Source organism: Poecilia latipinna, unplaced genomic scaffold, assembly GCF_001443285.1.
Source record: "Poecilia latipinna isolate Pla-1442-1.1 unplaced genomic scaffold, P_latipinna-1.0 Scaffold499, whole genome shotgun sequence".
NCBI classification, from domain to species: Eukaryota; Metazoa; Chordata; class Actinopteri; order Cyprinodontiformes; family Poeciliidae; genus Poecilia; species Poecilia latipinna.
In genome coordinates, this window is record NW_015113115.1 from 186,146 (window position 1) to 209,123 (window position 22,978).

The 22,978-nt window shown below is 38.1% G+C and overlaps 1 protein-coding gene across 2 annotated transcripts in view; it reads right to left on the minus strand.

Moving 5' to 3' along the window:
• Nucleotides 1–22,978, minus strand: part of peak1 (pseudopodium-enriched atypical kinase 1) — a 100,690-nt gene that overhangs the window by 71,712 nt on the left and 6,000 nt on the right. For both annotated transcript variants that reach the window (XM_015040186.1, XM_015040184.1), the window contains exon 2: nucleotides 10,901–11,011. The gene's annotated coding sequence lies outside the window, so the exon portion shown is untranslated. The remainder of the gene's footprint in view (nucleotides 1–10,900; nucleotides 11,012–22,978) is intronic.

Sequence of the window (22,978 nt, forward strand, 5' to 3'; positions counted from 1 at the left end):
AGGAAAGAAAATATCGATATATATCGCGATATCGATATTATCCTACAGCCCTAGTTCAGCTACAGCCCTAGTTCAGCCCCCAAAAAAGTTGATTCCCCCCCGTTGTTCGTCTGGACCCGGGGCTGAGTATAACAGGGGGTCTCTAAGAATCCACCCCCCACCCCTTCGCTCACACACATCGTTCAACCAGACAGCTATTTGTAAGCCGTGGGGGGGCCCAGAAATAGTTTGGAAACCACTGGGGGGGCCCAGGAGAAAAATTTTGGGAACCACTGCCTTACCTTAACAAAAAACAACTGAAGGAGCTATTCCTGTATGTTTTACTACTTGCCCAGAGCTTACATGTGTTGGTGTGTTTCTCACTAATGGATCTACTGCTGCTTCATCCATTGTCATCATATGCAAAGTCAGTATGAGGGATTGCTGCAAAATTGAATTGAGCTATGTTCTTGTCACTACAAGCTGGATCAGGAGGAGTGTTGCAATTTGATGGGTTTCCTCGGATAAAAAACTTAACACTTTATTTGACTGGGTGTGCATAAGAGTGACATGACACAGTCATAAACATGACATAACATCTGTCATGAACATGAAGGAGTCTATATGAATGTCTATGACTGTTGTCATTAAGCGTCATTTCGTAAATAATGGCACTTAATGCAAAGTTGGCACTTTTAATGGACTTTTAATACAACTTTTAGGTAAGGTAAGCTAAGGTAATTTTATTTATATAGCACATTTTCAGCAACAAGGCAATTCAAAGTGCTTTACATGAATTAAAAGGAAATACAAACAAAATAACAAACAAAAGAAAGAAGAAGAGGATCTAATGTTGATCTAAAGCAGAGGTTCCCAAACTGTGGGGCGCGCCCCCTAGGGGGCCGCCGTGCCATTGCAGGAGGTGCGGGGGGCGCTGGAAGCCGTCTGGATGAAAAAAACAAAAACAAAACATGAACACTGTATGCGCTGGGTTTTTACCTTAGAATGGCCAACTCTCTGTTATTCCTCTGTCAATTTGATAGAGTAGGGGCTTCCGCACTTCCCATATCTGTCTCCTCTGTCACTTTTATCAGCAGCTAAAACTGTTTAATCCGTTGTTAACATGTCGTAACCTGTTTTTCCGAGATGCCTTTAAATGCAACATGAGCGCTACGACGCTTGTACTGGGTTTACACCTGTGCAGCAGTGAAGGAGACCTGCTGCTGCTGTGCAGAGCTACGCAGGTGTGTTAGAATCATGGCAGCAAACCAGCAAAACGCAAAGAACTTTTCACAGTTTTTCCCCCAAACTAACCGACTGTTGAGTAAAGCTGTTGGATACAGGTAATGTTAGCTAAAAGATGACTAGCTAGCTAATATCAATACAGCACCTTAAGCTTGTTAACAGGTAGCATGTAGGCTACTGTTGTTGTCTATGTTCAGCTACAATTCATTTTGCCCCCCAAAAATTTGATTTCCCCCCCTTGTTCGTCTGGAGCCGGGGCTGAGTATAACAGGGAGTCTCTAAGACAGTGTTTCCAGTTTCCAACCTTTTGTGAGCCAAGGTACTTAGTTTTAATTGAAAAAATCACGAGGTACACCACCAACCAAAAATGTAAAAAAAGATACTCTGTAGCCGCCTATATTATAGTCATTCTTATCAAAGTGTCTTGAATAGGAATCAAATAAACACAAAAAATTATTTTTGCCATATTTTACATTTCTTATTTCAAATTGCACTTAACATGTCCACTTCAAAAATACACCTGAACAGGGCCACAACACTGTGGTGTGATGCATTACTAATTCTCTTGTTTTAATGTAAAATGCTCTGTACCTACTGCCATCTAGTGATAATAAAATTACATGATTACGCCGCTTCATTACTACAGCAAAGATACTCAAAGATGGCATTATTTGCAGATAATTCGTTTTCAAAAAATATTTTAAGACCAATTACCGTATTTTCCGAACTATGAGCACACCATACTATAAACCGTACCTTCAAATATTTTGAACCCCCCTCCCCCAAAAACTTACATATATCAGCCGCACCGGGCTTCAGGCCGCTGGTATCTCTGCCGCTCTCGGACCCAGCAGAGGGCAGCAGAGGGCTGCATCCTAATAACTGCTGGATATANGAGACAAATGAGTTAAAAATCCAGAATGCAACAGAAACCAATCAACTTCAAACTTACTTACGTTTTTGCAGAGGAAAGCGGGAGAGCCTATTCAGAAGTCTCTGATCTTGATGTTCCATTTTTCACCTTAAAAGAACTCCTGAAATTTTATAATGCAACTAAAAAAATAAATAAATTAATAATAATAATAATAATAATAATAATAATAATAATAATAATGATAAAAAACTCAGTCAGACCAAACAGAGGACGTTCACATTTGCAAATATCAGGAAGCAAAACAAGCAGTCTTTGCCTCGTGTTTCAGGTTGACAGGATACAAAATGACGTGGAGTTTCTGGTCAATTTTAACCCTGTCCCACTTTTCTTTCTGAAAATAGTTTTCACTTCCCCTTCCCGCCTCCCGGAAAATCTAATTTCATTTTGGTCATTTGGCGACAGAAGAAAGACTTGGCTCCGCTGGCCCTCTGGCAGGAGGTAGCGCAATGTTTCCAAAGAAAAGGGAAACGCCATCAATTTGAGGATAAAAGTTATTACCTTGTGATACTGGAGGGAAACCATCATAAATTTGCATCTGTAAGAGGCTGAAAAAAAAAAAAAAACTCCTTAGACCTGGAAAAGTTTCGAGATGTTCAAAGAACCCTCAAGGGGTCCATGAGATTCACTGATAAAGTGTGGCACCTTTTATCACACTTGCCTTCATATCAGATTCAAACTACTGGAACTTTCTCTGCCTGCTGTAATTCGTAATTAACCACAACAGACTTTTACTGGTCCCACTGTCTGCAGTTAACGCAAACAGTTAAATGCTGGGAATTAAAGAACAGGATGAACCATGAAAACATTTGTACTGCACTCAGACAAACTATTTATGGTATCTAGAAGCCGGCCTTGGATGAATCAGTGCTGTGGGGCCTTTTTAGAGGACACACACACACACACACACACACAGTGCAGGTCCAGCTGTTAACCTTAAGTAAAAAAGAAGCCCTCTGATTTTCAGTTCAGATATTCACTTCCTTTATCCAGATTTTAAGCTTTAAGATAACATCTATATGCATAAAACCTGAAAATGATGGGTCCATTAATCTGGTTGGTGCAAGTATTGAATCGCTGCACTTCTTGAAAAGTCTGAGGCGAGTGATCTATCTGGTTTAATCATCACTCATTCTTTACAAATGACGCAACTTGACTGCTAACATCTTGACGACATTACCACAACGCTATCCATCTGCCTCCTGGCCTCGTCAGGGGAACAACATTCTTCACAACTGTCCATCATCAAAACTAAGTAATCATGCCGTGACTGCCTAAATAAATGGTTGTCTGGAAAATTTGATGGATGGCTAAAACTTTCATCACATGGCTGTTTTTTTTTTTTTTTTTGATAAATAATTTTTTGCCAGGTTGAAAAACTATCAGTCCAGTGTTGCTCACGGTGTTTTCTTTTTAAATTTTAAATGATGAAAAATCTATTGCAGGATTGTAGTTTTTGTTGAGGTTCATTTCATTATCAAGGACAATAAAAATCATAATTCACCAAACAATTACTGCTATTCAACTGAAGCAACTGAACTAGAGGATGGACTTAAATAAGCCAATGAATCTGAATGATGGAATATCCACATAGTTATGCGTCAGAAGTTCAGCTGGAAATTTATGATTCTGGTACCAAATCAGCGTCGGAGTTTCAATAAGATGAACCTTTATTCCCATTTATCAATATTAACATTAATTCTTGGTGGATCTTACATGTAACATATCGTTTGTTGAGATGCATATTGGCTGAAGATTTGTGGCTGACTTCCAATCTATGGCTGTTTGACCTCCTCATGTTGTATTAGGTTGATTAAAAGTTGTCTTATAATAAGAATGTTAAAAAAAATTAGGAGTAAAAAAAAATTATTGTAATCTTTAGAAAAAGAAAATGATAAAGTTTGCATTTCAAGCTTGTTTTAGCATTTTAGCATTACCAATTATAAACATTAGCAAAGTTCTGAACTTTGAATCTCAGTTCAAAGTTTTGAACTATACCCGGTGAAGTCTTGACGCATTTTGCTCTGTTGCAATCTAGAAGAACCGTAGACATATCATAGAAAATGCATTTTTCTTTAAAATAGTTTCCTACATCTCTGTTCTGCCTCTAACTTCCTTTTAAAACACACAGCCTGTGCTAAAAATAACAAATACTGAGCCTTCTTCTGTCAGTAGCATAAAACACACTAAAGAGTGTTGCCACTACCACCTGATATCACAGTATCGATTGGAAATGCCAACCAATCAGTCTTTGATCTGTACCGATCAAGCTGAAAATATGCCAGTTGTTGCTAAGTCTGTTATTTTGTTTCTGTGTAAATTTCTGTTTAACAATAACTACCTAAGACAGGGTTGCAATAATAACAGGCAGAGATAGGATGTGACTTTCTGTACAATGGTAATGAAACGTCTTATAGCTCAGTAGGTCTGCTTTCATACTTACTAATAATGCACAATGAACACATAATCAGGCTTGCAAACATATTGGCTTAAGATATTGATCACAAATTAAATATGCAGTACCTATTCAAAAGTCAAAGGCTAGCATGAAGCATTACGGCTGCAATGTAATGTCAGTCTTTTCCTTCTAGCAATCAGTTAGTTAAAATCAACAAAAAATGTCTTAGAAAGATCTTATTCAGAAAATGCCTGTATTTTCTATTTTTTAATAAAGTTTCTTTTATTCATTTGAGTATTTGGAGATATCTGGTTACTTGAAAACATAGAGCTTGTCTTAAGTGACCTTGAAACAATGTTTGTCTTCCTCTGTGAATTTTTGGGAAGTTTTCCCAACTGGTAAGAGCTCACTATGCATAAGACCTGAGGAATGCTGGTTTTGAATGATAATCAGATTTGACAGATGTCAGCGGGTGAGGACTGGGGAAGGCATTCAACCCACTTTTCAGCTTTTAGGGGGGCCTAGAATGTAAACACAGCTGAAAAAACATGTTAAAGAGGATGGGAAGATCAGGGGTCTGGCTGGGAGTCGAGTAGTCGCAACAAGCCAACAATACGCAGCAGAGCAGCTCTTTCACATGATCCACTCTGAATGCAGGCTACACTAGTGTGAAAAAGTGTTTTTAATTTTTATATTTCCAATACGATACTAAAGAGGATTTGTATGCTAAATAAACTCTAAATTTACAAAATCACAAACCTTTCTTTATGCAAACAAGCAGATAATTCATAAGCAATTTTACAGTTGTACATGTCTTAACAGTGTTTCATTGAGTCCAATTAAGATTGTGATGCCCTGGGGCATCACAGCAACTCCATGCTGCTAAAAAAAACCCATCCATTTTACACTGTTGCCTAAGTTTGTGTGGGAAACACAATTTGTTGCATGCAGTATTAGGCTGAAGATTGAGAAACAAATCACTTTGCAGTGACTTGACTCGTGATTAGCTAAATTTCTGGCTTGTTTCTCCAACTTCACTGCTGTGCTTTATGAATAAAAATGAAATACGACGACGATAAAGCAGTCAGTCCTGTCCTGAATCTGGATTATGAAGTAAACAATATACTTTACGCAAAAAAAATGTTTGCAGAAAGTTGGATCTTATGGCTGCAGTTGGTTTGAAAACCACAGAAGGATCCACCGCTTGACGTATTAAAACATTTTTCACGAACTAAACTCTCTTCTTAGACGTCATAAAGTTGTCAGATTTTCTTAGTAAAATTAATAATTTACAATAATCGATTAATAATCTGAAAATGAGCAGATGGATTAATTAAAACATGATCACTGGTAGTGGTCGGCCCGGCTCATTTGCCAGCTGTTTCCATCAATATTACTGGTACTTCCACAACTTCTTTCATCTCTACTTTAAGCTCCGTCTTGCTTTAAGTCCAAATTGTCTCTCCATTTTCAAAGCCTGAGCCGCACAGGCCAGGCCAGAGGCTGAACAGCTGAAACATCAGTCTTGTTAAAGAGACCGCCAAGACGAAGCTGAATTAACAACAAAACAATTGGTGGGAAGACCAAAGGACTTGGTGGAGATCGAGTTTAAAGTCAGTGGGCAAACTGGTGGATAATAAATTGGAAAACCAGATTACATGACAGCATTGTGAGGTAAGGAATACTATCTATAAAAACACTTTCTGTATTTTCCCTGATTTGATCCAATCCCAAGTCTTTGAGGTGTTGATTGATACACTGTTCGATATTTTCCAACAGGACAGAAACGCACAACACTGTAAAAGAAAAATGAAAAAAAGATTGTGTTCATAAGTCCATGAGAATCAATGACAACTGATCTTGAAACTGAGTTTTAGCTGATGTCTTATACATTAATCCAGTCATAACACTGATGTTCTCAGTCTTGCACTCTTTCTGGTCCTCACATTACTGTGATCATTAGTCCTTCACCACCATCCTTAATTCTAATGGTAGCCATTAGCTTTAGACACAAATAAAGTGATGTGGCAGTTTAGGAAATATTGGATGTGCCCCTTGTCTTGAATATTTCATGTATTATGGATGAAGAGTCAAAATCTTCCACTGAGTCAGGAAGCACTGCTTTCTGCCATGACGTCACCATCTTGTCTCAATAACTAAGAATCAAATTACTTTCTGGAGAGGAAAGTTTTACTTTTCTTTGAATGCCTCAAAGTTTTAAAGAGAATTATTAACTGAATTAATTAGTTTGTGACGTGACTCTTCATAAGTGCAGACAAAGTGTCTGCATAGTGTTGTGTGAGATTAGCATCGTAAGGCTATTTCTTTGAAAGTTTAGCAGCAGTCGTGTAGTTTTGTAGCAGCGCAGTAATATGGAGTACATTAAAGTTGTGACAAATTTTCTCAAATCGATACTTTCCACAAATCAAAACTGTCAGATGACACCTGCTTTAGCTAAAGCTAAAGGCTTTGCTTCTGCAAATCTTTAGCTGAAACAGGTTTTTAGCATTATTTAGCTGTGCTAAATAATGTAGGTAACATTTCAGTGGTTACTATATGGAAGTTATTAATTAATGAAACCAGTAATAAACTGGAACAACTGTGGGTTTATTTATAAATTAGAATGAATTGAGCCTGCTTTAGCTGAAGCAGGTCTTTAGCTAAATAATGTTTCAGCATTATTTAGCTAAAGACCTGCTTTAGCATTATGTAGCTTGGTTAAATGAAGCGTTAGCAGTATTTAGCTAAAATAGGTATCTTCCTTTGTTACTAAAACACAAGGCAGACATGAAATGATGAGGGTGTAGATAACATGTCAGTGGTTACTGTATGGAAGTTATTAATTCGTGAAGCCAGTAATAAACTGGAACAACTGTGGGTTTATTTATAAACTAGAATGAACTGAGCAAGTCTTTTCAGGAAAATGTGTTTATTTTTACATCATCTATAGGCTCTGAGTAAAGAACAGCCAAGCTCCAAACATAATAAACATTAGCAGTTATTTTATTGATGAAACGGAGCATGGTTGCGTGTGTGGGAAAGAATGTCCTTATGTTGGGAGCCTTGACTAAGGACTTGAGAGAGCCATGACAGGAATGATGACCTTTTCTCATGCAATGGCACATTCCTACCATAACTAAAGTGAAATGGACTCAGGGTAACTAAAGCATGCAACATGGAGACACAACTTAGTGGAATTTATGGGAAACTTCCACCCACTGCTCGTCAAACGCTCTTATCCACCAAGGACCAAAGTGCATCTAAAAAGTTTAAGAAAATAATCCAAGGTCAGGAGGATGGGGTAACACAAGAGGAGAAGTTCAAGAAGAAGGAGAAGCTAAATCAACAGTTTTCTGGAAGTCATCCAGTGGTCATTGCTTTGTTTACATTTTTGTGCATCATTTGTAGAAATCATCATCCCACCTGTAATTATCCAATTACTGTCGTGGTTGGGAAGCGTGTGCGTAGCGTACAGCGCAGCATTCACACATCCACTTCCCTGAAACAGTAGTTGCAGGAAAAGGAGCAGAGAGCTGGCCCACAGATCATTTTATATTGATGTCTCAGACATCTGTGACTCTTTGTGAAATCCATTTCTGCTCTCTGATGGGAACTCCAACAGCTGCTAGCTCGCACACTCCACTTAGCAGGACAAACACAAGGGGTTTTTGAGTTGGATGGGGGGGTGAAACACAGGAGTATGATATGACTACGTGCTCTAGACGCCTACTAATTTATTGATCTCTGCTGATTTTAACACAACAGGCTTCAAGGACATAATGGGTCGAGCCTTTTTCTCCTCTTTCACACTTTTTGCTGCAAGGTAAACACTTTCCATGCTACAATTCAATTAAGTCCCATAAAGCGGGTCCTAATGGGAAAACTGTACATGATTTACTCCTCAAACGAGAAGGCAAGGGCACTTTCAGGAGCAGAACCGGAGTGGTAACTCGAGAGGTAAAAAGCACAGGACACATTCCTGTCCATTCGTCACTGACAATTACAAAGGCGAAACGCAGCGATCGATAAACAGAGGAACTTTACGAGCATCCATGAGTCAAAGAAGTGATGGATCTACACACGCTGTTTACCGTCAGTCAATAGACATTGACTTTCACAGTGCTCTAAACCTCCACTGGGACTGAGGAGCACTTGGCCTCGGATTGCGCCGGCCATCTAAACGCAACATTTAAACATTGGTAGAGGACATTTAGCCTGGAGATGAACTGACCAAGCTTCACTGGTTTACTTTAAACTCTGACCTGCCAGTTGTGACTTAAGATAAGGCAATTTTGTTTGTAACTATTCATTTGAACTTTATTTAACCTTTGATCATGACAAAAAAAAAGAAAAAAAAAACACTGCAGGTTTCTTGATAAAGGCAGCGGTTTTAACCCAACACAAAATGAATGGAGTAGAAGATTATCACCGTTTATGCACTGTAGAATGAAAGTACAATGATACGTTTTAAAAAGCTAGTGTCTGCTGAAAAGACACAGGGTTGTTGATCATGACTCGTGTGATGAGAAAAAAGTGTTTCAACACCAGTTTTGTGGAATACACTCATTTCAATGCATTTGAAAAACCACCTCACTTCGGCATGTTTCATGACAGAAGTTAAAATCTTATATGGATAAAAAAAGAGAAACTTTTGTTGAAATACTTTCAGTACCCCGTTTACCTCCTGAAGTCTCACTCTCTCTCACTCTCTTGCAGCTAGAGTGGACCACAAACATGTCTCAAAAACAAACTTTCTTTTTAAATATCTTCTCACATCTCTGTACATCCTGTCTTCCTTTTTAAAACACCCTACTGACAGTAAACATAGTTCAATTTCACTGACAAGCCGGTAGTTTGTTGAATCCACTGTATAGAAAAAAAATAGGATTAAGTTTACGACTGTTTACTTTTCAAAGAATATCTTAAAAAATAAAAATAAAAACAGCATAAAAACAAGCTCAGCAAGTTCAAAACTTTGATTTTGATGGCCAACAGATTGGTGCACCAATATTTATGCCTCGGACGTTTTTAATTTCAATCTGAAGACAGCAGTCATTTTTTATCAACTTTTAAAAAACATGTCGCATATATATTTATTTTTTTTTTTCTTGTGAAAGTAATCTAACCTATTATCAAAGCAAACATGAGGAAAAAAAACTTTCTTGGACTTTTGTTATAGATTTCTTCCCCCCCTCTCCAAAGCCTATTGTGGAAACACCAGAAAATAGTTTATCCACTATTGGCTGTTTTATGATTGTTAGAGGTCATGTCAGAAGCATTACTATACTACTCATCTGTTCCAAGTTCATTCAATGTACAGTAAGCTGTACATCTAATATGATTGCTAATATAAAAAAGCCACAGGAAAAACAACTTCTTTGCAGAAACTAAGGATTTTACTGCCATCCGTTTCTAAATACCAAATAAATCTCAGTCTAGCGTGTTTCATAATGTTGGAACACTGAAAGTGTCCCGACATAACAAAATGCAGAAACAGTAACATATTGTGCTGAAACCCTTTCCTCCTGAAGCATTTTCACCAAAACTGCAGTGATTCCCGTAACTATGCAAGAAAAAAAAAATCAGACGACACACATGGAAATACAAAAAACGTTTACCGGAAAATATTCAGCTCTCCCTTTTTCTGGTTTTCAGATAGAAACTGCACATCTTAATATAAATCAAAGTCAGTCTTGTTTTATCAAAAGATAAGGAAGCGGAACATTTCTGTTAATTTCACTCAGCTATTTTTCATCACAAAACATCCAATCTTGTGTATTTTAAAACACAAGATTAGATGTTAATCTTTGCAGACTGACACCAAAGTCAAACTCATCAGCTGGCAGCAAGGACAGAAACTGAAGCACACACTGCTGCCCTCCAGTCTACCTGGAAAACCATGACTAAACAACTGTTGTGTAAACAAGTGAGAATGTTTCTGGTATCACGGCGTGTGCAAGGTATCGTAATGACTAACACATCAACAACAGTCTGTCTGGGAAAGTTCCACCACAAGTTATGATTTAAGACAACAGCGCTTCTTTATGCGTCTTGTCGTATTGTGTAGACTGATTTATATGTATGACCCAGCATGGCATCCTAACCCGCTAAAGGAGAGGGGGGAAAAAAAAAAGAAATCTATAACAAAAGTCCAAGAAAAGCCTGTGGGATTACAGTTATTTTTGATGTACAGCAGAGAAAAAAAACAGGAAGCACTTATGTAAAACTGTCATGCCTGAAGAGATTACACAACAAAGGGATGCAGCAGCCCTGCTGTGATAATTGTTTACCCAGTGAATGATGACAGCTCGGTACTAAAAGGCAGCAGAAAGTGCGACTCGGCTCACCTGCCAGGCGCCGGCTTCCCGTTTCCTCTGAGGCTGAGCGTATCAGCGCCTTGCTGCTTCAGACAAATTCCTCAGTGCATCTTCCGTCTGCACGCGTTTTTTTTTTTTTTCCTGCAGAAGAACAAGATGGTTAAAAACGAAAGGATTTATCTTGTGGAACGAAAACTGGCAGGAAAACTTTCTCGTTTGAAATAAAAGCAGACATTTTTACACCATATGACCACTGAAAACATTGAAGCAACTTGTTGACGACGTAAACTTGAAAGAAAAAAAAGATGACAACAACAGTTGTAAGCTCTCATGCTTACAGCTCGAGTTTAGCAGATTCGTAGACATGAACTGATTTCCAGCTTGATCGGCCCGATAATTTGAAACTTAAAAACCTGATCTTTCCATTCAAATGCCACTGACGCGTGGGCATTTATGATATTGTCATTTTGATACCATTTTCAAATAATATAGTGATAATAATGTGAGTTAGCGCTCTCTCAAACACTAGACTGGAACTGAAAGACATTTTGAATATCCAGCAACTGAAAATAAATTTGCTCTTGAAAAAATATTAATCATCAGAATAGTAATTAACTTATTATGCGATTAATTGACTAACTGCTTATTGTGACAGGCTTATCAAATTTCAACATCGGTCCAGATTTTCATATCCTATACTGACAGTACCTTTAGTCTTGCATCTGATGATTACTTCTAGAAGAGGAAGTAGCAGAGGATAAAGGTTATAAATATAAATCGCAGCTATGACGCTCTCTCACTCGTCGGAAGTGATAAAAATACTGAGGTTTTCGCAGTGTAAGATGGACCATAAGCAAATAATAAACAGGTATCTTCTCATAGTAAGCAGCAAAATCATCACACATCTTCTTGGCATCGTGTGACAACAAGTCTAGACATAAAATAATTAATGTGATCTCCTTGCGGTCAGCGCGTCTCCTGGAGGACCCGACACGAGAACGTGTCTCAGAACAAAACAAAAACAAAAACGTGGCTCCCTCCTCGATGATGCACGATAACAATCACAACAGCGAAAGACAAAAGAGGCCGGAGTGAATTAATAACGCCGGCAGACACTAACGAGCAATTCCCGACCTTTCCTCCAACAACGGGCGTCACGTCCCACTTCTCATTAAAAGCAGTGAGTCAACAGAAATTAGACAAGAACCACTCCCCCCCTTAAATTCATCCCTGCGGGCATGACATGCTGGTTTCACCCTCTTACCCCGCAGTCTGGCTCAGGCAAGAAAACAAGCTATATAAGGAAATGTTAGTGTTGAGTTCAGCTTGTGGTTCTAAACTATTAGAAGTTAAGGGCCTGGAGGAGGGGAGGCTGTTTATACCGAAAGGTTTTATTATTATTTAGTGCTCTAAGAGGGTGAACTTGATAACATGATTTCGTATTTAAGCACATAATCCAACCTAAATACTGGTTTCTTGTGCTCACAGTGGGTCAAAGTAGGTGAAATCAAGTTAATATTTGATTTTGTAGGTTTTTTTATGTCAGTGTTTCTATGAAATAATCCCTGGATGGTAATAATAATCCTTACATGTCTGAAGCTCAAGCCAGACATTACTTACATAATGTGATACAATGTGTGAAGACAATAGAGTTAAAATGCTCTTAGGTTAAAGTGTAGTAATCGGTTTGAAGTGCCCTGAGCATGAAATGGAGAAAAAAAAAAAAAAAAAAGGATCCAGGTCAAGCCTCCCCTGGGTTTTCGTTTACTCTTGGGTTTTTAGAGCTGACCACTTCCTTCCTCCCGCTCTAATTGGCACAGCACCACAGTTTCTTCTTCTTTTTCGAACAGACAGGCAGTCAAAACATTTCCATGTGTCTGTGTTTGACACACAGTTACCGTGATGCAAACAGTTGTTCCTGCAGGACCTTAGCAGACTGCGGTTAGGATGATGCGGCGGATATCTTTTATGTATAAAGCTGAAAAAATATCAGGTCTGGATCCAACCTGGCAATGTGCCGTAATCGGACGTTACGATTTCATATGCCGTCAAAGTGAGCTTTGGGCGCTGCGTATGTGTGGCAAGGCATTTGATGTTAAACTGAAGCAAATACCGAGATCCCCATGAGAAGAAGGAAGAAAAAAATAAAAAACACATGTCAAGCTCAACACAACCTGGATCAAAGACTTTGCATTATGCTAACCCCCGAAACCACATGTGATATTACAGGATTTGACTGGGAAACACAGAAAAGTTTCAGAGATTCTCATCATAGCAGACTGGCCAAGGTAAAGAAATTTGATTCAAAGGCGTTTAAGGCCTTGCTGTCTGCTGTTCTCAGGTTCTAAATTCAATTGCTCATTTCTTAATACAAAAGTTTCTTTTGACTACTTACGTTTTAACAGCGAAAGCAGAATTTTAATCTGAACCTTCAATAATGTTTAAGTACCAGATGGATGGATTCAACATTTAGTTAATGGGACAGGAATCAAAAAGAAATATGTTTTCTGTGTGTGTGTGTATATATATATATATATTTTTTTTTTTAAACCTTGATCCATGCCAACCCAAACCTAGATAAAAGCCCAAATCAATTTCCATATATTTTGAGTGTAGGAACCCTCTATTCTTTCCTATGAAAATATATGGAATCACTTGTCCTCCAAAAGGAGCAACATTATTTCTTTAGGCCAATTTTCTACATCTTCAAATTTCATTATTGTGAGAGCATTAAGCAGAGTTGCCTTGAACATTGAACTGGTTTAAATGCACATACGTTTGTCCCACTGAGGTATGTGTGAAGGGTGCATTCACAATCCCTTTTAACCTAACTCTAGCTTATTTGTCTAGAACGTCCAGTTTGTTTGGTGAGGTGTGAATGTGCAATCAAACTCTAATGAGGACCAAAAAAGCGAACTCTGGTCCGCCTAAAAACCTAGATCTCCATTTGATTGAAGTGAACTCTGACGCGGTTCAAATGCATATGTGAATGCCAAGCAGATAGGGCACCGCTCCAAAAGCAGGAAGTGAACTATAGTGTAGGGCGTTCTGGGAAAATACAACTAAAACAAAAGCACAAGTCTTATTTATTTTTATGTTAGTGGGAAAAATAATTATTTTATCAAGGGTAAAAGAGAAATCCTCCAACTGGTAAAATCTGACACCACTCCATTTTTCTTTACAGGTCGTGAAAACTTAAGTTGTGCTCATGTCTTCTTCAGAGGTTTTCATGTCGTTTCCTTCAGTGTTCTTTTTGTGCACCTCCACCACAGGCGAGGGGATGTACAGAGTTTTTAACACTTGGTTTGTTTGACACAGTGCAATTTGAAAGTGAGCCACACCAGCTGAAAATGGAAGAAATGTTGCAACTTTGGTCCCCAACAGAACCGAGTCTATCAGTTGTGAAAACAGTCTTCGTTACCATTTCATCTAAATGATACAGGAGGCCAGAGGATCGGCAGCTAGCTGATCCACACTGGATTTAGGCCGAACTTTTGTTCCCAACACAACTGGAAACTGACATCCAGATAATTTGCTGATAATCTGGAAAAGAAATACATATAATACCTTCACTCCAAGCCAATGACAACAAAAGCAAGTGAATATTTTCCCAAAGATTACATCACAAGTGAAATATCTGGCAAATACAATCTGGCATGTGATTGAATTGCTGCAATCATTGTGAAAGAAAGAACATAAAACATCCAATAAAGGGGAGATAACGATGTCATAATGCATCTGAAGCCAGAGTGGACATCGCATCGGATTTGATCATAGAGGCAAGGTTTTGCATCGCTTTCACATGACATCAGGCACTATATTTAAAACTGATTCTGGCAGACAGAAGGGGGAGTGTGACATGCTAAAACCTCTTTAAAGCCACAGGCGTTGCCACGTATTGCTTCCCCCCCAGTTGTATTTATACATTTTCTCTCTGCATACTTCGCGATCGCCTCCACAACTTTCTTTCAGTCGTCTCAGTAGGCGTGCAGTTGAAACATCGGGGTGGGCAGCTGGCTCTACATCTGACACATTCGAGGACAAAAGGGAAACTCCAGATTGTCGTGGTGAGGGCAGCCACCCGTGGCACCGCTCACTGGGGTTCTGGTTGTTTATGGTCGGCACTAATTGCAGGTCAGCAAACTCACTGAGCTCCAGTAACTCCAGCCGGTACAAAAGTAACCGAGGACTGCGGCACTTTTCTCAAGTAAACAGAGAATCTGTGTCGGGATGAAAACCAACAAGATGTCTCTTTGAAATCTGTGCTGTAAAGGAATGCTCGACACAAACATAGCAGCCCACATAAGCACTTAAAAAGTTTTAACTTGCATAAAGAGACTGAAATTAACATTTTATCCAGTTCCAACCACATCCTTACTTTTTTCCACTTCACAACTATGGCATTTGTGTTGGTGTATCAAAGAAAAAGCTATATACAAAAAGCACACTCTTCCCTTTGCTTTGTGTTGTCTTGAATCATGTCCATGGTTTTTTCCAATGTAAAGTATATGGTCTAATTATTGATCAAAAACTACAGTTTAAGTTAGTCTGTGTTGGTTCTACCATCTCAATATCTAAGTAACAAACCTACTTAATCTGTCTTTTGAAAAACGCTGCTCTCATCAGGATGTGTGACCTCTTTGCAGAGCCAAATTCTTGCTGATCCAACAACAGTAAATTAACATGTGCTGCTCAACTGGCTGAGATGTTATTGCCAGTAACTGCAGTGTGTGCAAAGTGAAAACTTTGTTAAACAGTAAGGGTTTAAGTTAGATTGGGGATGCACTGTTTGAGCTTTTCCTAATGACTACTGACTTCCATTTTTCTTTGGTCCTCTTTTTTCCAACTTGAGATGATTAGGTGGTATTCGTGCCAGCCCTGTTTGGTCCACTTGAATCAAACTTGCTTGTTTGCCAAGAAAGTTTGGTTCTTTTGGGGTGGTGTGAACACGCAAATTCTTTTGCAGAGCAAAAAACAAACTCTGGCCCGCTTAACAACCTGGATTTCGGCACAGCAGGTGAACTCTGGCACAGTTCAAATGCATGAAAGCGGAGGTCACTCCAAAAGCAGGAAGCAAACAAAAGAGCATTCTGGGTAATTATAACCAAAATAAATGCAAGAGTCTAGCACTAGTGGGGAAAATGGCTTATAGTCTTTTACCAAAGACAAAGGAGAAATGCTACACCTGCTAAAATCTGATTCTTCAGCATTGTTGTTTAACTTTTAAGGAAATTGCGTTCATGTCTTTGGAGGTTTTGGCGTCATTTCCTTCAGTAGTTCTTAGTGCAGCGTCACCACAGTCGAGGGGGGGAACAGGTTGTTCAAAGGATTTGGATTGTTTGACAGTACAGTGTGAAAATAAACAGCACCAACAAAAAGTGGTCCCCAGTTGAACCGAGTCTACGGGACTATCACATGTGAAAACACCATTGACCATTAATTTTTTGTTCTAACGATTATAGGACAAACTTGTGCTTTGCAGTTATAGATGCAACAGAAAATGGCAAGACTATCCCCATTTAGACATCAAAAACTTTACTTGGTTGATGCATTTATAAATAGAAAATAGAAGTAGTGCTGGATGCAAGAAAGTAAAATGAGATTTTTCTGTATCTGTCCAACAGTTCGTTAATCAGAGCCAAGGCTGATTGACTTATGAACATCTAGATTACCATTTTTGCACTGAATTTATATCCCCAGAACGCAGTATAAAATTGTGAATTAGAGTAGTTTATATCACACATGAAGAAAACCACTAAAACATTTAGAATAAACAAGCAGGGTGTTATTGTTCTTTATTAATACAAATTGTATTTTTGCTTAAATGCACAAATGATAAAGTTTTCTGTAATGTCTACAGAACCTTTCATCATCACGAGTCAATGCAGGTGCTGTACTGGAACACCGGTCCAGAGAGACATATGCCAGCACAAGGCAGAAATATGAAGGCCAACATAAATATGTGCATGAATTAATTCTGTATTTAAATTGAATTTACTCCTCAGCAAAAATAGCTCCAGCTGATCTCCTCCTGCTCAATGCAAGAGCGAAAAAACAAACAAACAAACAAACAAAAAAACAGGACCATCAGATTTTAACTTTGATCTCATCCCAGTTGTGAATTTACAAAGAAGATGAACTGAATAGCAGAGCTTGTTTACCAGCAGTAAGCTTGCTGGCTAGTTTGAGTGCTGCCCCTGTTGCTGTCACTCAACAGTTCTGTGAATCAGAGACCCCCTCGCATTCCCCCGGCTGCTCGTTCCTCTTTCTTTCATGGCCCAAACCTCGTGGCTGGATGCCAGTGTCTGGCCAGCTCAGCCACTGGCTATCACAGTCATACACAAAGCAAACAGAAAATCCACAAACCAGTTCTTCTCATCCAAATAAGGATGGGCATGTGTTCACTCCTTTCTCACCATTCTCAGACAGATACGTCATACTCCCATTGCAGAACTGATACAGCTTTGGTATGAGCCCGAATGCCAGTGTCAGGGTCTGGGTTTGTTTTCTTATCAGTACCGTTTTCATACGATCAAGAAACAAAAAAAAAGGTACCACCAAAACAAGCAGGCGGATGGGGGGAGTCACAGAGTTAAGATGGGCTCTGATCTGTGTATGCGTGTAGAATAACATGAGAGTGAAAGGATGGACTATGAGTTAGGTAATTGGAGATGTGCTCTCGCTCAGCTGGCTGGCTTGAAAACGGGGTGAGTGTGCAGGTTTAATTCGAGCGCCACTGGCAAGATTTATTTCTGGAAAATGGACTTGCTGTGTCAGTGGAGGTCAGACTCTGGTTGTTTATTTACAAGTGTTGAGGTGGCGAACGCCACGAGGCGTTATCCCCGCGAATATTGCGTAATGTCCTCACTACCTTGAAATACTGAGCGTCAAATGGGTTGTCCCAATTTCCCCCGGAGATAGGTGGTCTTGGTGAAGCTTAAACAACGAAGTAATGGATACAAGAGGTTGCTATGATAGTAAGACATAAAAACCCGGAATCTCTGTGAATTCAACTTTGGGATGGAACGTTGTGAGTCATGATGAGCTGGTTGAAAGATTATAAAACATGAAGGTTTATTGTGTTTGCAATATTAGAGAACGCAATCATAGGTTTACCACACCCTCCAATCCATTGTGGTAGCAACTTAGCAGACTCAGCTTTAGAGAACATATCCATCCATCTCTGATGATTTTAGCCTCAGACACATTTCTTTAAATTTAGTGAAGCAAAAAAAAAATACTCAAAATACACGCAATAAAAATATATTTTATGTTATCAGTCTGTACAGTCAGACTATTTGAACAACTGTAATCACTCATAAATACACACTGTTCCATGTTCCCATTAGGGTTTCAACAATAAAAAAAATAAATCCATCTTCACAGTTGCTAATATTTTGAGAACATTTGCATTAATTTGTGAAATAACTAAGGATTTTCAACAATTTTGTCCATCAAGTCTCAGATTGAACCACTAGCAACACAGAACTGTACCACTTTGCCTGCAGGCACTGGGCAGCCAATGAAACTGGAAACCCGATTCATCTGCAGATTTCAATCTCTCTAAAGATTGTTAACTCTCTTTTTGGAGCCCATCGTCCTCTGCAGCCCTAGGAAATAAACCGTGTAAGCTCTGAGACCAGCTAGGATTGCAAAACTCTGAAGGGCAACATTGCTTTCATTTTTACATTGCACAAGGATAAAAAGCTGAATCTAGCTCCACCATTTCCTTTCATCTACTAATAAAGGTTGTCACTGGTCTTTTGCAAAAACATTTGTCCTGACTTAATAATCTGACAATATCCAGGTCTTACTCCTCTCCTATTTGTAGGACACTTAGGAATAATACAAAATACCAAGGCAAAGTTGAAGCAAAAGGAATCTTCAAAAGTAACCTCTCTTTTTTTAAAGTCTATTTAAAGTAAAGTGACTATACAGAAGACATTCCTGCCAAGGTCCTCATATTTATTGCTGATATAGAAAGGTCCTGTAGGTTTTTCCATAACCAAAAGCAAAAGTTGATCTTACTGATACGGTTCACATCAATCAACAATTAAGTAGACATTAGTGAGGCACAATAGGGCCTTTTACAAGTTGAGAAACAGATCAGAGGTCTGGAAGACGTCAACAATAAAACGGGCTTACATCACTGCTAGCTCCTGTTTCAAGTTTGCTTTTTGAACTCTACAGGACAAAATATGGTGGCAGTTTATCTCATGTTGAGTACTGCAATGCGTTTAAAACCAATCATTAAACTACTGGGTGCAGCAGCTTCAGATTATAACCTACACCTGTGATTTAAACAGTAGCTTTTTAAAAAAAAAAAAAAGATACTGAAGCAGGAAACACACAATTGAGTGAAAAGGTTGGGTTGAAATGCAGGAAGTAGTTAGATGTCATATCACATCAAGAGGTGTTTGAATAACAGAAAACAATATTAGGTTCAGTCTCATCCAAAAGGCTTTCTGGGTAACTTTTCTTGTAGCGTTCACCATTTCACATGTGAACAGTTTTGCCTTCTACATTTAAAAATTGAAAAGCATATGTGAAATCTTTACGTATTCTCATTTAAAAAATCATTTATAGTGATGCAACCTTTTCCTGTCTGACTAAAGCTTTGGCCTGTCGATAATGAATTTAGATTTTATTTTTTCTATATGGACTATATTATTGTTATGTACAGCAGCATTTTTTGGTTTCTTATTATTTATATTAGGATCAAAAGCAGTTGCACACAGTGTGCTGTAATTTGTTAAGCCGTCCAGTTATCTGCTGAAAGTCTTGCTCTCTCTCACCCTTTTGCAGTCTGAATGACTGGAGAAATATTTGGATGTGTGTAAAGAAACAGTTTCCTTTCAAATGTACATTTCTAATCTTCCTCTGACTTCCTTTTTAAAAACCTCTAGGTTAACGGTGTTTTCTTTCTGCTGTTACCACATTCTGTTAGATCTTATGGTTGATTAACCAACCAACATACTGGATCTTCAGGTTTATTACCAAATGTTCACGTACCAAGGCACATCTAGCTCAAAATTATTTGATTGTGGTCGTTATCTCATTGATGCATCTCAAATGAAGTTCACTGTTAGCTAAATTCTGACTGTCCTTGAAGCCCTGTACCAACAAAGTCAACCAGTTACAAACTCACTTTATATTTACTGAGCAATCAGAGCATCACCAGCTCGGTTATTAATTCAAACATGCTGAAACGTTACACTTGACACTGAACAACTAATGTAAATGCATGTAATTTAAACAAACATTTGGTTATTGTCTAGTAATGTTCTATGATAATGGCTAAAGGAAATAACAGGCCAAATGTATCCACCAAGATAATATTGAGTTTACTTAATTTATGGTTCCTAAGATTTTTAAGGTGCCGAAGCTGAACACCTCGGCTGAACAAGCCTAATACAATGACATTTTCAAGGTCAGGCTCCAGTTAGCAGCTTATCAGCAACGCCAGAGCCTTTAGTTCCCCTAATAATCACTGTTTACACAGTCAACATTCCCTATAAAGGTCAACCAGACCTATTGTAGACATGAAGAAATTGGCAACGGGGAATATAAAGCAATCAGAAACACCATTAAAGGAATAAATTGATGGAAATGAGATGCTGATCAATAACAACTGATGTCTGGTAGTCAAAAACAATGTGTTTAGCTTGTTCAAAATAAGTAGTAGCATTCATATAACTATCCGGTCTCCACCAGAACAACAACTCACCACAGAAGCTCTTTTCACAAAACAGCTCTTGCTCAATGCTGGTAAAAAAAAAAAAAAAAAAGCCAGCCTTTTTTGCTCACAGCTTCATCCCATCAGAGGTGCATCAGCTCACCAACAAATGTAAAGGTAATGAAGGTGCTGCCTTGTTCGCCTACCACTTCACACCTACATCCCAATTGACTAACTTATCAAAGCCAGGTGAACTTTTACCCTAATTCTGCTGATAAAATGTGGTATTAATGCACACAGAAAGCTCTTGGTGTGAAAGTGCTGTGTTTATCTGATGAATATGAACCCAAATGATCATGTCAGGTCATGTGCGTACATGTAAAAAGTCAATCTGATTCCCTAAAAACAAAGCATTTCACTTAAGTCTCGACACATACCTTCCCGCATGAATTCAGGTCAAGACCGATATTCCTAAACAACAACAAAAAAGCTCTGCCTTGATGCTCTCCCTTGATTGCAAGCAGAGCTGAGTTCATTTAAAAGATGGCCTCCAGCCCAAACTGTACTTTATCAAGCATGCTGACCTTCAAAAGCACCTAAAGTTGTTTGAGGGCTGTTTCGTTGCAAAGCAACAAATATACCAAATCCCTGGTGTAAACAGAGCGCAATGTTACAGTCAGCCTCTGGCCTTTGGAAAAACTGAGAATGTAGAGTCGAAATCTCTCAGTCAGTCATGTAAATATGTAAAACCTGTTTTGGATTTTAACAAGTTCAAACTGTTTTTCCTGTTTTGCTTAAAAGTTCTGAACAATTCCTTTAAAATGCCAGATATCATACCTGGTGATTAATCATTTTAAAGTTTTATCTACCTCTCTATGATTCAACATGAAAAAAAAAAAATAGTTTGGGTAGAAATTAAACAAGCTGCAACAACCAGATTGTACAGGATTGGATCCCCTTAAGCAAATACTTTGTTGAAACGCTTTTTAGTTCAGTTCCAGCATTTAGTCTGTCAACAAACCAAAACAGCTTTAACACAGATGGATTTGACTAGGCTGTTCCAAAACTTACATTTTTCTGGTATTAGATAATTAATTTGGCTGTATCCTTTAAATCTCTGTTGAACTGTTGAACTAGTGATTACGACTTTATCCAACTACAAAACATTTTATTCTGTCTGAAGAAAAGTATCCCCACATCATGGAGCTTCCACCAATCTGTTCTTTCAGTGAAGTGCTTTTTGTATTTTAAAACGTCAACACATATTAAAATTATTTTAATCCCACTAGAGATTCCTAATGTAATCTTAATCTGACTTTAGGTGCTGCACTGTAAACAAATGAGCCTGTGGTCAAGCAGATTTTAACTAATACATTAAGTAAAATATAATTAATGTAATTACTTTTTTAACTTTGTGGCAGTTGTTCATTTAAATCTGATTTAAAATGGTCTAATTCAGTTTTAAAGTCAAGACTGATATTCCTAAACAACAAAATCTACTGGTTCTAGTTAAAAAAAAGAAAATAATTTAGTTTTATTGCACTTGAATTTAAGTTAATATATTTATGTAGTTTTTAAGTGGAAAACTCTTCCTGTGAAAGTGTGCCTTTGTTGCAGTTGGAGGACATCAAGTCCCATAACACTGAATTAAATTCAATTAAATTATTTTTTATGATTAATTTATATAAAGGATTTTACTCCCCCAACCCCCTCCAAACTTAATTTCTTGTTTAAATTATTTACTAATTTAGATTTTCTATTTGAATATACTTAGATTAAATTCCTAAATGTAACTTGTCTATATTACTTAAATTTAGCTCTAATCCAAATACAGTTGTAATGTGTTACCTTAATTTTATTGAGTAGATTTGTGGTATTCTTTTTTACAGTGTGGGTCACATTTAATGCTATACACTAGGTTAAACATGGGCTATATAAAATAAATCCCCTGTTTAACTTAGATTTTCTTTAAATACACTCCTATTGGGTGTGCTGTGGTGGTGCAGGGGTTAAGCACAACCTACATATGGAGGACTTAGTTCTTGATGCAGCCATCGCAGGTTCGATTCCCGACTTTGGCGACCTTTGCTGCATGTCTTCCCCCTTTTCTCATTGCCCACTTTCCTGTCAATTAACTATCAAATAAAGGCCACTAGAACCAAAAACAAATCTTAAAAAATAAATAAATACACTCCTATTACCATTGGAATATACAACAAAATAACTATGATCACCAAGATCAAGAGAAATTATGTAATATCTTTCAAATGTTGATATTAAAAAGTAACTAAATGTGGCGCTCAGGATTACAGTAATAAATTATAGAAATGTCAAGAATAAACATGGAATTGACTTAAAAAAAAGAAACCACTGTAGCCCACATGTTTAGTCTGCATGGTAAAGTGAATGTCAGATTGAGGCTGGGTATCTGA